Source organism: Chrysoperla carnea, chromosome 1 (assembly GCF_905475395.1).
Source record: "Chrysoperla carnea chromosome 1, inChrCarn1.1, whole genome shotgun sequence".
In the NCBI taxonomy this organism is placed as follows: Eukaryota; Metazoa; Arthropoda; class Insecta; order Neuroptera; family Chrysopidae; genus Chrysoperla; species Chrysoperla carnea.
This window is the reverse complement of record NC_058337.1, coordinates 59,788,770-59,805,080: the sequence shown is the minus strand read 5'-3', so window position 1 is coordinate 59,805,080 and position 16,311 is coordinate 59,788,770. Positions and strand designations below refer to the sequence as shown.

The 16,311-nt window shown below is 26.9% G+C and overlaps 1 protein-coding gene across 2 annotated transcripts in view; it reads left to right on the top strand.

Annotated features, from left to right (window-relative positions):
- The window catches only part of LOC123290904, a 478,701-nt gene that overhangs the window by 85,268 nt on the left and 377,122 nt on the right, over positions 1-16,311 (top strand). The window lies entirely within an intron of this gene.

Sequence of the window (16,311 nt, the reverse complement as noted above, 5' to 3'; positions counted from 1 at the left end):
CAATCAAATTTTTAAATATGATTCGGGCTGGATTTTGGAATGCGCAGCGGTCAGGAATTTCCAACTTTAATGTGATACCTATTAAAATATATTGGGTTTTAAATAAATATATCTTTTATACCGTGTTTTTAAATAAAATGTATCTTTTAAGCCATAATAAGAAATAAAAGACATTAAAAATTGTTCTTTTTTTGAAGACAAGAATAAATACAATAGATATGTTGCAATTTGAAGTCGTAATTTAAAAAAAAATGAGGTTATTTTGACTCTTCCGTTTTGTTAAAAAAATAGAGAAGAAAAAGAAAGCGAAAATTTTGAAGGTACCTCAAAAAAAGTTATTGAATCTCATAAGTATGCTTCCGTTTACATGTCTCTAGGCAAAGTTTTTTTAACGTACAATTCTACGAAAACTATGGAGTTCTAAATTGTTTTTTGTTCCTTCCTAAAAAAAAGCTGTACATGCCGCATTTAGCCACATTTCTATATTTTAAACCGACTTCAAACAAAAAAGGAGGAGGTTATCAATTCGATTGTATTTTTTATGTGTGTTACCCCAGAACTTTCGATTGGGTGAACCGATTTCGATCATTCATCTATTTGAAAGCTGGCACTTTCCGTGTGGTCCCATATCATTTCATTTTAGTCCAGTTTTGACATCCATGAGAAAACCATAAAAGTCTAAACTTTGCATTAAGTGTGCACGACAAGAGGACGAATAACTCAATATCACGCCAACCAATTTCGATGATTCTTTTTTTTTAGTGACAAATTAGTTAGTGTACTTCAGATTCACTAAAAATCACAAAATTTTGGAAAAGTTTATTTTTTATTATATTTTCTCATAGCCTTCCCACCCAATGCACAAACAATGAGCATTTATGAGGGTCCTGAGGATAAAAGTATTATTCTCAGGATAATTTAGACAGTGTGTTTTCATCTTCGTTTACCCATCATCGACTTCGTATATAAACGTATAAATTATTATTGTTCTGCATTTAACAAAAACTATATAAAGTCTAAAAGATGAAATTATTCAAATAATTTTCATCTATTTATTTTTGTTTTAATTATTTATTATACTGTGTAGAGCTGTAGAGGAAGATTACCTTGAATTTTAAGTACATGGAATATTAACTTCTGTAATATATCCATATATACAATTTTTTTCCTCTTTCATTAGACAAAAAATGAAGTTGTAAATTAATATGAGTATATTGAAAGTCGTGTTACGTATATGTTTGACAACACAATCGTTTTGTTTGACAATAGTTTTTTTTATTAAATTTTTTAATTGCAAAATTTTAGTTTACTTTTATGAATTAAATAAACTTAGTCACAACGATTTTCTTAAATTTTTTTATAGATGGTTCCAAAATAATTACAATGGGGCATCAAATATCTGGCCTGTAGTGAGGAAAAGTGAATAAAGTGTAAAATATAACATAGGGCTTCACCACACTTTGCTGGAAAACCTAAAAGGAAATCTCGCGGAACACTTGACCATTTTAAAATATATTACTATCCATGAGCGCATTGCGGTGTTACTAAGCTTCTGTAACAAATTAATATGCACTAAAAAGTAAAAAAAAACGATGATATAATGTAGTTAAAATTATTGTTATTTTTGGAGTCGGTGTCAGCCAAGGAAACAACTCTGACAGAACAGTTTGCTATATTAGTTAAGCTGACACCGACTCCAAAAATAATAATTTTAACTATATTATTTTATCGTTATTTTTTTACTTTTTAGTGCATATTAATTTCTTTTGGAAACGTTTTTCTTTTGAAGTCGATTTTTTATTGTTAAAAGTTTGTTATTTTATTTTATGATTTTTAGTGAATCTGAACTACAAACTAATTTGTCACTAAAAAAGAATAATCGAAATCGGTTGGCGTGATGGTATTGAGTTATTCGACCTTTTGTCGTGCATATTTAATGCAAAGTTAAGACTTTTATGGTTTTCTAAAGGATGCCGTTATCAGAACTGGACCAAAATGAAATGGGACCACACGGAAAGCAACAGCTTTCAAATAGATAAAGAATCATCAAAATCGGTTTACCCAGTTACAAGTTCTGAGGTAACACACATTAAAAAAAATACAGTCGAATTGATAACTTCCTCCTTTTTGGTTTGAAGTCGGTTAAAAAGTGAACAAAATGAAAAACCTAAACGGAAATCTCGCAGAACGCTTTTCGCGTAAGTTTAATTCGCACCTGACCATTTTAAAATATATTAATAACCATTGCGGTGTTATAGTTATTTAGCTTCTGCGTTTTGTAACTTTCATTTGTGTACAAAAGTACTCTGCCTTAGGTTTTCGTTAATTACAATAAAAACTGTAAGGAATGTCAACATGATAATAGTTTTCGTGGACTATATTTCGAAACAGATCTTTTCCAGATTATTGAATTGATTGAGATTAATTTAAAGTTTCTGAAATATTTTTTCGCACACGTGTATGGTAACTATCCACGGGTAAAGCGTAGCCACAGAAATTGCAATAGCCACAGTGCGGAATTCTGCACGGACCAAGCTAGTATTATAGTATTTCTGAATTATGGTTAATAAATTAAATGCCATTTTTTAACACCCAATTGTTACACTTTCCATTTCATTCAATTTTCTATAATAAAAATGAATTATTATCAAACTTGACCCATATTTTCATTGCATTAACCTTCTACCGTTCTACCTAAATTAAATGCATGATAACACAAAGCCAGATATATCAATAAAATAATACTAATTATAATATTGAATCTATAAGCTTGAATGCTTTCTGAATTTTGACAAAAACTATAACTTCATTATACCTTGAAGGTTATTATTTATATATCTAGATTTTTTTTTTTTTAATAATTTTTGAATTGACATAACATCCATGTCATTTTTAATTTTATAATTAATTATTATCAATTTTTATACAAACAGTAGTTTTAAATTTATCAACCAATTTTAAAATGAAATAATTTCACGTTCTGAAATAAGATTAGTTGAAATATTTTTATAAGACTTTAATAGGGTATTCCACTAATTTTGAAAAAGTACTTCAAAATGTTGATTTTGCTAATAAAAAGCCACCAAAAATTTATTTCGGAAAAATAAACACTCTTTCTTACCAAAAACTTAAATTAAATTTTAAACCTTTTTTAAACTGTCAAAAACGCGGGCATCTAATTTGATGACGTAATATGGGTATCACTTTACGAAATAACACAAATAACTTTGACAGATATATTCATAGACATCTGATTAAATGATAAATATAAATACTTATTATCTATTTATGTATTATACCCTGAACTAACTGATGGTCTATGACTCATACCGCTATGACATCACAGCAGGGCTTACCCGTCTTTTAGGTCACGTGATGTACAGTTTAAAAATTACGATTTTAATTTTAATATTTTAAAAGAAAAATGTGCTTTTATGACTCGAAATCAGAATATTTAAGTATATTTTTACATAAATTTTAACTTTTTCAAATTCCATGATTTATAAATTTACGGATTAAGATTTTCAATATTTCTTTACGATTTTCGAAAAAAATACTGTCATAAATTCAACATAATTTATTACTAAATAATTTTCGAACAGAAGACACAAAACATCGTATTGTAAAGAAAATTATGTTATGTGTTTTTCAATCAAGTTTGTAGGTAAATTTTATTGTCTATGAGTCATGTTTCTTCGTTATTATTTTCTGAAAAGTTTGACATGTTCTTATCTAAATTTTTTATATTTTACATTCTTTGTGTGTTATTATTATTTATAATCAAAGACCATAGAATACACTTGCTTCCAAGTAGTAGATAAGCATACTGCTATCACACGACTATCACGTAGTGTCGGATTTAAACAACTATTACTTATTTAGCATTCTTTTTCAGTCGCAGAAAATGCCAAAGAATATAGTTTAAATTACAGAAGGTAACTTGCATTTATACGGACTCAAGACCTAATGACCCATGTTGCTCATTTACGAACTCGACCTCAATTTACATCCTGAGTAAGCAGTAAAAATTTCAGCTTGCTATCTTTTGTCGTTTTTGAGTAATCGTGTTCACAGACGGACGGACGGACGGACAGCCGAAAATGGACTATAAGGTGATTTTATGAACATCTATACCAAAATTTTTTCCTTAGCATCAATATTTTTAAGCATTACAAACTTGGGACTAAACTTAGTATACCTTGCATATTACATATATGCATAGTATAAAAACTTGTGTATGAGATATTTTTTTTGAGAGATAATTATTATTTTTATTTGTGTGATTAATGACAGCGATTATGTGATCGATTATTATTGTTATAAACTCTTTGCATTTTTTATTTTGTACGGGAAAATAGTTTCTACTTATTACAAAATAGAATTTGACGATCTACAATTTTCATAAAATCCCTCATTGGCCTCCGAGTCATAGAAAGCAAGAAAATCTTGAAAAACAGTTTTCGAGATCATTGACCGTTAATATTACATGAGGTTGAATTTGACTGCACTTTTTCGCAAATTGATTTTTGATAAATCTAAAATGATTCGATCATAGGCATGTTTAATTACCGTAACAATTTAATTTTCGAATAATATTGTTTTGATGTTTTATTGTTTTAATTCCGTAATGGAAAATTTTATGACTTGTATCACGTAAACATTAAAATTTATATAAAACCACAAGTTAAGTGAACCATACTTGGGAAAAGTTTTTATAATTTTTTTTAAATAGATTTTAATAAACTTGTTTATGGCTATTTGATGAAGTCCTTGATTTATTTCAAAATAACATTCATAAACTTACCTAAAAATATATTATATTTCAGAATTTTTTTTATGGATAATAAAATAAGTAAGTTTAGTAAATAGTGGAAAAATTCTAGCTAAATGACCGTGATAATCTTATTCAAAAAATAAAACGGGTACAAAGCTACTTACGCTTGCGTAGGCTGGTCAGCAAATATTGAAATTAATAAGTCGTAATTTATTTAAAATTTACATTCCGCTCAAAATTGTTTTCAAAAACAGGAGAATTTTCTTTGTTCAATTTATGATTATTACTAAACTAGAAGCGGGCGCGCTAAGCATAAGTAGTTATTATTAGCTATGAATGAATAAAGCTTCTTTAAGAATTCTGTAACTTTACAGATATGGTGAGCATTGAGCTTGAGTTCAAAACAAATTATTTTAGAGAATTCAAATAATTTAAAGAAGTATTTTATAAAATTACTAGAGTGATACCCATCCCTTCGCTGGGTTTAAAAGTAAAGATTGATAAAGATTGCTCTCGCTTATTCTCTTTCTATAACAATCGAAATAAGGATTGTTTAGAACAGATAAAATATATGTATTGCTTTCTTTTTTTTTAAACGTATAATAGTAATTATTCATTGAGTATATCAGAGAAGATGGCTGTGAAATATATTATATTGACTATTTTTACAGAAATCTGTAATTTATGGTAATGTCAAAATGTCAAAATAAATTAATTTTTTTTATTTTTTTATTAATATATCTTTATAAATTATATCTCATGTGTTCTTCTGAAGTATAGGCTGTATTTCCTACAGTTCCATTAAAAACCATTCGCTAGTTCTAGCGTGAAAGCGTAACAAACAAACAAACAAACATGCTTACTTTCGTATTTATAATATATAGGGATCAGAAATGGGATTTTGACTTGAAATAGTTTTCCATGTACTACAGTTTATTTAAAAATTAAATTTGCGATTTTACTGCTCTATATAAGTTTTCACCAGTGTTTAGTTTATTCACCGTTTTAATATTTAAACCGATTTAATTATTGCCAAATTTTTAATATAATTAATGCATAGAAAGTTTTTTTGCGTGTTAAACAATTATTCTTCACGTAGCTTGATAAAAATAAAATAAATATGACTACAAAAAAAATTGTTTATTACGTATAAGCAAACTATGATTATTGAGATGTGTATTATGCAAATTAATTTTCATAGATTTTTATTTACATAATCACGCAATATTATTTTTTGTATGTATGTACGGCGTATGGTAAAATGATTAGGTTTACTACGTTTTTATGACCTCTGGTAAAAACAATAATATTAACAAGTGAAAACAAACAATTGACTGAGTTAATTGTTGAAATACCATGTATAGACAGTGTTGATTACTCTGTCACACATATTACACAAACATACATGTCACACATATATAACTGATAACCCCATATTAATACATAGGTACTATAATACATAGTGTTGATGCGCAATCGTTTGTTTTTTTGACGTCACGTAAATAACAAAAGATATTCACTTTTAAATAGATACACACACAACTATATTAATACATACTATAAAATTTGCACCTAATTAACGCCCTCGTGGGTAAACAGTGATGTTTACAAAAAAATGTTTCAAACAAAAGTTTTTTATTTTTTTATAAGGAACATTTTTTACATTTAAACTTTTGTTCTATCTCTAACGGTTTACAAGATGGGTCCTACGGACCCAAGACCCAATTGACCTATGATGCTCATTTACGAACTTGACCTCACTTTTTACGTCTTGAGTACGCTGTAAAAATTTCAGCTCGATATCTTTTTTCGTTTTTGAGTTATCGTGTCCACAGACGGACGGACGGACAACCGGAAATGGATTAATTAGGTGATTCTATGAACACCTATACCAAAATTTTTTTCGTAGCATCAATATTTTTAAGCGTTACAAACTTGGGACGAAACTTAATATACTATGTATATTTCATATATACATGGTATAAAAATACCATGAAATTGGTGCTTAGTTTTAATAAAATATTTTATATTAAAAATTGTTTTTGTAATACATATAATGGACTTGAACGAAACTTTTGTTACTATATTTTTTAATTTTCTTGTTTATGTCAATTTAAAAAAAAATTAGATACTAGAATTTATTTAACAATAGCAATCACACCCGGCTTTGAACGTGTGCTATTTACTGATGACATTGTTGTACATGTAACTTTTAAGGGGATATATGAGCATGACAACCATGTTTGATTTAAGGATGTAAAAAAAAAAAGTTTTTAGACTCAAAATTTTTTTTTTTTTGGTAGAAATTTTACCGAATTAGGTAGAAATTACGAATTTGTGGGTAACATTTCAGGCTAGGTATCCATCGATATAAAATACATTGCTCTTATGGAGAAATCTCAAAAAATAACAAGTTTTGAAAGTTTTGGATAATTTTCACTTGGCATAGATAATTGGCAATGGCATAGAAAAGAAAAAACCCAAGTTTCCCCCATCCATGTATTGGATGTATGAAACAGGTAGATTTAGGGTTGAAATTATTTTTATCTTATTTTCTAATTTGTATGATGGATATATTCTATGATGGATTTTATTATAGCTTCATGAATGTAGACAAAAAATAGGAATACATTTTTTCGACATATGCCCTGGTTTTCGAAATATCGAAAGCTGAATAATTAAAGGAAATTTCAAATTTCAATAATTTGAAAACAGATATCGAAAAATTGTATTCATACTTTTTGTCTTACATCGTCAAGTTATAACATTTTTCACCATTAAAATTGAAATTTTTTTGTTTGTCTTTTATTTGTTTATCTGAAATTTCTTGATCACATCACTAGCTCATTCATCCTTAGTAAAACAGATTATATGCACAAACGTAAATAAAAATTTTAAAAAAGTTTCCGTCTCCCTCTAAGCCCATTCCATATACGTGCCACAATACTTTTTAACAATTTGAAAATTCGAACGAAAATAAGCAAAGTTACTGTGTCATATTTATTTCGTAGTTAAAATGGAGAAGCCATATTAAATCGAAACAAGATTCAACTGTCGGGAGTCAAGACAATAACTGCGAATTTACATCTCGTTTGAGTTCGATAAGTTCGATATGAAAACGTTAAATTATTAATACAATGTATTAATACTAATAAATCAGGTTGTTTAATTAGCTATTCATATACAGAGATAATGATGGACAATAAATTGACCTCCAATTTATCATAGATAGCGGATTACTATTTGTATAGACATAAATGTTATAGCATATCATGATTGTAAATCTTATTCATTTTTAAAAACATAACAATAGAAAAGAAAATTTATTTTTAATTATTTATTTATTACTAGCAGTTACCAATATGCTTCGCTGGCCAAATTTAAACTATAAAAGCAAAGACTACATCGTCTTAGCCTTCACTTTGCCTGAGCTTAAATTTTGTGGTGCGGAACGCTTATTCTTTTACTAAAATAAAGGTATCCTCAGTTATTCTTTATTATCCTGGAATAATGTTCTTTAACCACACAATGGTTATTGACATGACAAGACTCATGGATCATCTCATACATGAGACTTTTGATTAGGATGCCAAGATCTTTTAAGTTTCGCAATATGAACAAATTTAGTGCGGGGTCCTTTCAAACTTCATAAGCGTAATGGTTTTGAGATAATGGTAATGAGATAAAATTATCTTTTTTATCTCATGAGAGGACATGTGACATTAGATATATAACATAATTATTCAAGCAATGATTTGTTAAGAGTAATTATTTATTTTCTATTCTTATCATAAAGATTTATTTATTAATTTTTATCTTTTAATATTTATTTTTCATAAAATTAATTGTTATTATTTATATTTATTCAAAACTGTGAACTCTTAACTTAGTTTTAACAAAGTGATGATTATCGTAACTTCGCGCACGTGTATTTTTAATATGATACTCATAAACTACACTTAATAAAATAAGCCTTATTAAAAATTCTCACATTAATAGTGTTAAATCAAGTAAACTTTTATATGAAAATTAAATTAATACATCCAATTGAATTTCGAATAAAGAATTATCCACTTTGATGTTTAAAAAAACAGGTGTCCATAAATTGTGTCGTACACCCTGTTTCATGAAATTAAATTAAAAAAAAAAAAAAAAGTATTATTACTTTTTGTTTTTGTTTACTTTTAATCATGTATACGATATTTATTGCATCATGGTCTCTCGATTATAATTGATGATTTTAATATGCTACATACAGCGTAAACTAAATGTTGACAAATATCTTGTCTAGTAATCTTAATTAAAGAGAATTGAAGTCCGGGTTCGAGTTCTGGTTCGAGTGTATTTATTCAATTCTCTTTAATTAAAAATAAATATTTCTGTCCAAAATGGTTGACAGGCTATTTGAAATGCACTTTTGTAATTTTTAGTGCGTGCTAAAACCGTGTTTTTTAGTTTTTTAAACTATTATTTTTGAACAAAACGCTCCATTTGTAATTTTTAGTGAGTGCTAAAGCGTGTTATTTAGTTTTTTAAACTATTTTATACTTATTTTAGAATATGATTACTATATTTTGAAGCGGACACCCACTCAGGGATTTAAGGTAGTTCCTCCGCGACAGTCCAGTTAAAAAGTTTTGGACTAATACTATCATTCAGCGCATTAACTGTGCTATGACTACTATGACTATACCATATATTATTTTCACAAGACTGTAGTTCCTCACTACTGTATCTCCTATACGCATAAACACACACACTATGATATATACCTTTACCATTAGTCTTTATATCCTCTCCACAAAAAATTATCCATAAAACGAGTTATTTATTTAAGTTTTTTATCGAAACTATATAGTAAATAATTTTTATTTTTTTAAATATATTTTCTAAATATGGTATTCTACATTATATTAGTTTTTCATAGAGATGGTGAACGTCATTCATTGATAAATAAATATAATATTTGTAAATTTGTGTATTTTTATACGCTTCTCCCATGTACACGTACAAATTGCGTCACTTTTAATTGCTAATATCTCATGTATGACATGGTAAATCATCTTCTAATTTTAACAGCATGTGTATTATGAATTAAATATTTTATATTCTGAGTTTTGAGAAATTCTTGAAATATCACTTTCGTGTAGGTACTACCTTAAACAAGTCTATAATTTTTTTACAATACGCAGTTTAAATAAAAAATTAAATATGAAATATTTCTAAAGAGATATTTATAATATGTGGAAATATTTTATGGATGGGTAAAAATTTTTTGTAAATGTTTCCTCATATAAAATATACAATGATATCGAAATTTTGCGTATGAATATCAAACTGAATTATAGTAATTATACGCGTTGTTAAAGAATTAATAATATAATAAATAAAAAATTATCAAACAAAAATTTCAATATTTTTTTAATTTTTGTTATCATAATTTTCTTTGTATATCAAAAAATTCTTTTTTTTTTCAAGTAATACTACATAATAACATTGGCCTTGGTCATTATTTTATAATCAGGAATTACAATGGAAATATGCATACCAAAAATTTATGTAATTATATAATTATTTTTTTTATTTGTGAAAATATTTGTGTTTTTCCAAGTCCAGGCCCGGAATCGAAATTGCATACTAAAATTTTGTTGAATAATAAATTTACTTAACATTTTTGAGCAAAACTTTTGATACGGAAGTAGACACAAAGAAAACTCAAAAGATGAAACTTTACTAAAGCATGATATTATCAAAAATGTAAAAAAATCATTCCACTAAAGTTCTGACTAGATCCAAACGTTGTCTGAATAAGAAATAAAGGATTCATTTTTAATCGGTTGCCAAAAATTTTACCATGAAGCTTATACTTTATGGTAGGCACTGGATATCAGACACACGAGCACCTTGATTCGTCTATGAGTACCATATCACACGATGGTTATATTTTTCCTGAGAACTTGAAATTTTCTCATTTGTTTTTAAACGAAATTATTCTAAAGATAATATAGGTTTTTACGATATTATTCCTGTTTTGATGTTATATTTTTCTGGGAATCTTTCTCGAGAATAATGTATCTGTCGATACGTTCTTTTAAATTGTTTATACCCATACCAGCGTTTGTGTTAACCACTTTTAATCTCTGCCTTATGATAAAAGTAAAACAATAAACTAAATATCATGAGTTAGAAATCTTTGTCGTGTACTCTTCTAATCTTATTTTTGTACATTTAAACTATATGAAGGAATACTTAGGACACTGTTAAAACCTGAATTTTCTTTATTTAATTCTGATAAAAAAATTAAGTGCTGATAAAATGTTTTAACTATTTATAGAACAAATTTCATTGCTTTAGTTGTTACTATTGAAAAGTAAAATTTTTATTCACTTTGACATTGAAATTTCTTAAATAATAAATATTGAAATAATATATATATATTTTAAATAATAATAATAATAATAATACTTTGGAAAATATTTGAATAAATAATTAGATATTTATTAATTTTATTTCAAATCAATCAACACAATATATAGGTGGGTGAGTTATTTTTATACCTGACTAACTGACTCGGATAAATTCTTGTCGTCTAAAAATCAATGAAAGTCGTGTTTGCTGGGCAATTTCATTTTAAAAAACAAAGACTACCGCCCTGTAATCTTCACTTCTCCTGCGATCACTTGTATCCCCTTTTGTTCAAAATTTCTTGGGTTTTAATTTTTTGGTGCTTAAGTCTTAATTTTTTAGAAAATAAAATAAAGCCCATATTATTTGCGGACCAAAGAATTTTTAAAATCAGTTAAGTATTGGATTAAAAAATGAATTTGATTTCCAAACAAAATTACATCTCCCTGTCTTATTGTGGTCAATAATTAAGATAAAAGCTATCCTATCTTTTAATTTGGACCAAATTTGAAATAGCTACGAAATTTGTTTAAAATCTAAGATATGTAAAATAAGATATGAACGCTTAGAAATAGTTTGAAATAATGAGTTTTTATTAATTTTAATTTCATACCCAAGCCATTGGATAAAATTAAGAGATTCGAAGAGAACTATTTTTAAATGTTTTGGTTTTTAAACTTGTCTCATTCATAAAAATATTGATAATCAACACTATCTATACAGAGTATTTCAACAATTTGTTCCGTCAATTGTTTATAATCTCTTGCTTTCAAATATTCTTCCATCCAATATTGTGAAGGCAGTTTTACGTGAAGGAAGTTTAAAAAATTTGTGGTTAAAAATTATTATTATTAATATTTATTAATTATATAGATGTAAATCGTTGCTAACCATTAATTGATGCTAATATTTATAATAGTGAGTAATATACCATGTATATATGAGATATATCATAGTATATTAAGTATTTAGTCCTAAGTATGTAACGCTTAAAAGTATTGATGCTAAGACCAAAATTTTGGTATAGGTGTTCATAAAATCAGCTAATTAGCCCATTTTCGGTTGTCTGTGTCCGCCTGCCTGTCAACACGATAACTTAAAAACGAAAAATGATATCAAGCTGAAACTTTTACAGCGTGCTCAGGACATAAAAAGTGAGGTCAATTTCGTAAACCGTTACAGATAAAACAAAAGTTCAAATGTTAAGTAAAAATTGTTCCTAATAAAAAAATAATATGGGAATATCAGTTATGTATGTATGACATGTATGTATGTGTAATGTGATAGAGTAATCAACACTGTCTGTACATGGTATCTCAACAATTAACTCAGTCAATTCTTTGTTTTCACTTGTTTTTTTTTTTTTTTAAATTGTATAATTATTTTTCATGGAATAGGTAGGTGAATTTTCTATGGAAATTATTTTTCTTATGTTTTTAATTGCTTCTTTAACCATAAAAAAATTTTGTAGACGTCATATATTTTGTGCAATCCTAAGAAAAAATTCAAAGTTCACGTAGAGCATGGTTATAATGGCAAGCAATGGTAAATCCAAGGTCACTTTTTGTTTATACTTATCTTTCACACTCGCTTCCTTAGTCTTGCACCGATTAAAAAATTTTTTTTTGATATCTTTTTCTGAAGTTTTTCTGTATTTCTCAAATATTTGATACATAGTGAATTTGACATAGGTCCATATTTACTTGGTGAAAGATATTTATTATTTAGAATTCATAAATGGACGTAAGTACTATAATAATGGACGTTCAATTCCTTAATACGTTGTACTGCTTCTTATGTGATGTATGAGGGGTCTTTCACTTATATAAAAGTACACCAAAATTTTATAAAAAAAACACATTTGGGTTCATAATAAAAATATGAAGCTTATACCACTTACAATAGCAGTGTGAACCTGTTTATTTATAATATATACATGCATATATGAATATACCAATAGTTTAAAACACGAACATGTTACACATAATTAATATACTTACGTATTACATAAGTGACGAAGTTGGTTACGGCCTAGTCCGGATATCTAGAGGACCCGGATTCCAGGCCTGGCATTAATATTGTGTTAATGTGGAAAAATCTTTAAAACATATAATGTACGAGGTATACGACTTATATAAAAGGTCGAAAGTTGTCGTGGAACTCCCGGGAGAATTTATATTCCTTTCGTATCTTGATACATTATAAATGTAATGCTTACTTTCTTTATTTACGAAATATTCTTCTGAAAATTAAAGGTATTAATTCTAGAAGTCAAACACTTGTTTGATTGTTTAAAAGAATTTAATTATATAGGTACTTTTAGTTTTTACTGTATGAAATAATTGTAGTATTAGTTTAAAAGAGACCTACTTCTGATTTAGTAGTCAACCCAATATGTGAGTACATTACTTTTGGTTTGATTAGGATATTTATTATGATATAACATAAAATTTCATTGTACTGACTTTAAATTATCTCTGTTTTCTTTAACTTCTGAAACTTTTAAAATTCAATTTTTTTAAATGATAAAACATAAAATTTCAACAAAAGATATAAATTGATAGATATAAAATTTTTTTGCATTTTCTCAAAGATCGTGGCAACCTGAATCGATTGGAAAAGTTTTAGTTTCCTAGGTAACCTAGATTTGGTAGAAATGTACATTGGATTTCATATTAAAAATACATTTCTTTGTTTATAATAAAAAACCTTGCAAGATCAGAGAGAATTTAACTGGAATTTACCTTTCCTACTAATATTCTTTCTTGATGCGTGGAAATATATTTTATACCGAAGAATCAATAAAATTATGAAGACTTAATTATTTCAAGAATTAAATTCTTAAGATTATAAATTTAATCTTTGAAATATTCATTCATAGAGTGTCGTAGGTAGGTAGGGTACCTATCATTTAACATTGGTACAAGTCTGCAGTATAGAGTCAGAGCAAGCAGATTATATTATTAAAACAAAGTTAATTATTTGTCAGACAAGTTTATGTGTTTATGTATGTACACAAGTATATTACATTATTGCTTGTTGCTGTATTCTTATGGTCATATCGAGGTCAATTTCTTGGAAGAATTCAATTTCATGTCCTTGACCCGATATCATAAAATTTTTATTAAATTAAGTATATTATAAAAATAATATAAAAAAACATAAATATTTACATATTTTGATCTTTTTTCTTTTTAATAAAATTTTTATGGGTTTTATTAGGTGTTGTGTTAAAGTTTTATTAATCACAATTTATATACAAATTTAGTAATAATTGCAGCAATGCGAGGGAATGACGTCAAAATTTGAAGATCTTCGTAATATTTTATTCAAATAATTATACTTAATTTTGAATATCGTTGTGCCAATTAATAATCAATAAGTCTTTATTTTCACGAGAAAATTAAGAAAATTTAAAAATTAATAATTCTTTTCTGACTGTACTGATCAATGCTCCTGATCATTTTCAATGCAAGTCTATTCTTTTCTTTCTAATACGTATATAATGTGGAAGCACAGGGAAAAGCAGAAACTCCTCCGTGAATTCTGGAAAAATTATTAAGGACAATCAATATTTCTAACAACTTTTGTTTGAAACTTTATTTTTATATTTTGAATATTTAAAATCAGATCAGTTCCAAAATGACGGTTTTTAGGATAGAAACATTTTTTTTTTTTTTGATTTTACAACCGAAAAGTTGTAATTAAAACACTAAATAAAGTTATAGTACTAACATCAAACATATTTCTTCTAATAATCACTGTTATTTTATAAATTTTCAATCCCAATGTCGAAATGTTATAATAATTTTTTTCTATAACTATTAAATTCAAGAAGGCGCACATCACTTTTGGAATCCGAGAAAAGCAATATAACTGAAATGCTTCCACATTCTATTATTAAAATGCTCATCATTTTAGATCTTCAAAAATTCCGCGATTTTATTTGTTAAGACCTTTATTTGTCTGCGATTGGGGTGAATTTCTAATCAGTAACATTTTTTCTTCCAAAAAAAATTCCAAATAACTGAAAAGTCGTCTTGATGTATAGTTGCGTTTGTGAACGTTTTAGATTATTGACCAAAGTACTTTAATTATCTTTCATGGTTTAACATGATGTTATGGACATTCAAAACCTAATTTTAACTTAAAAAGTCAAATGAATTAATGACTTTTTTGTCAAAATTACATTTTTAAACCGGTTGCTCGTGTGAGTGCGACCTTTATGGTTCACAGATTGAACTTCTCAGATGATGGGATTTCCCATATCTACCTAAAACACTGCAATATTAAATATTACTTTATTAAAACAGAGATGTAAATACCAGAGGTTAAAAACGTGTTTTCTATGCAAGAGCTACTGAGATCAATACCCCACACTTGGCAATATACTTTTTTTAATGTTCTACAAATCGATAAAATCAATTGGCGTTAATATTTCTGTAAATATTAGTTTTACAGAAAAATTAATCAGGGCTTAAATTTTTTTTAAGTGATTTTCAGCAACTTTATAAATCATCAAAATTTTAAGCTTCGTAATATAATTAACAGAAAAATTTAGAGTATAATTTTTCTTTACCCTTTTACTTCCCTATGCAGGAAGTGAATAATTTCGTAATTTTTTTAGGACTTTAATGTTGTTTTAATATAAAATTGCTGTTGGTTTAAGATAATAAATTTCTCAGACAATATTAAACATGGCACACCCGGTACATTAGTAAATAGTTTTACTATAATAAAATCATTAATTGTTTATGTATATGTACGTACAATGTACATAGAATGAAAGAGGTAGTGTTTTTCTTAACTTCCTGTCGCATTTAATTAGGATATCATTTAACATTGATATTGGCTAGTTCGTATTTAATAATCAACTTGACATGTTTATTTTAAATATCATATTTTTATTTATAAGTATAGTTTACATTACATACACTCATACAATTATTATTATTATTAATTAATTGATTAATTAATTAATTAATCATTGGTATTTATCTACCACTATAGTTTATTTGTTTACTTTCTGCTTTTTTTATATTATTTTATTCTAGTATTTCATTTTTATATATGTAGTCTGTTTACTTTCATGTTTGTCTGCCTACCTTCAACGTGTGACGTAATATTTTGTT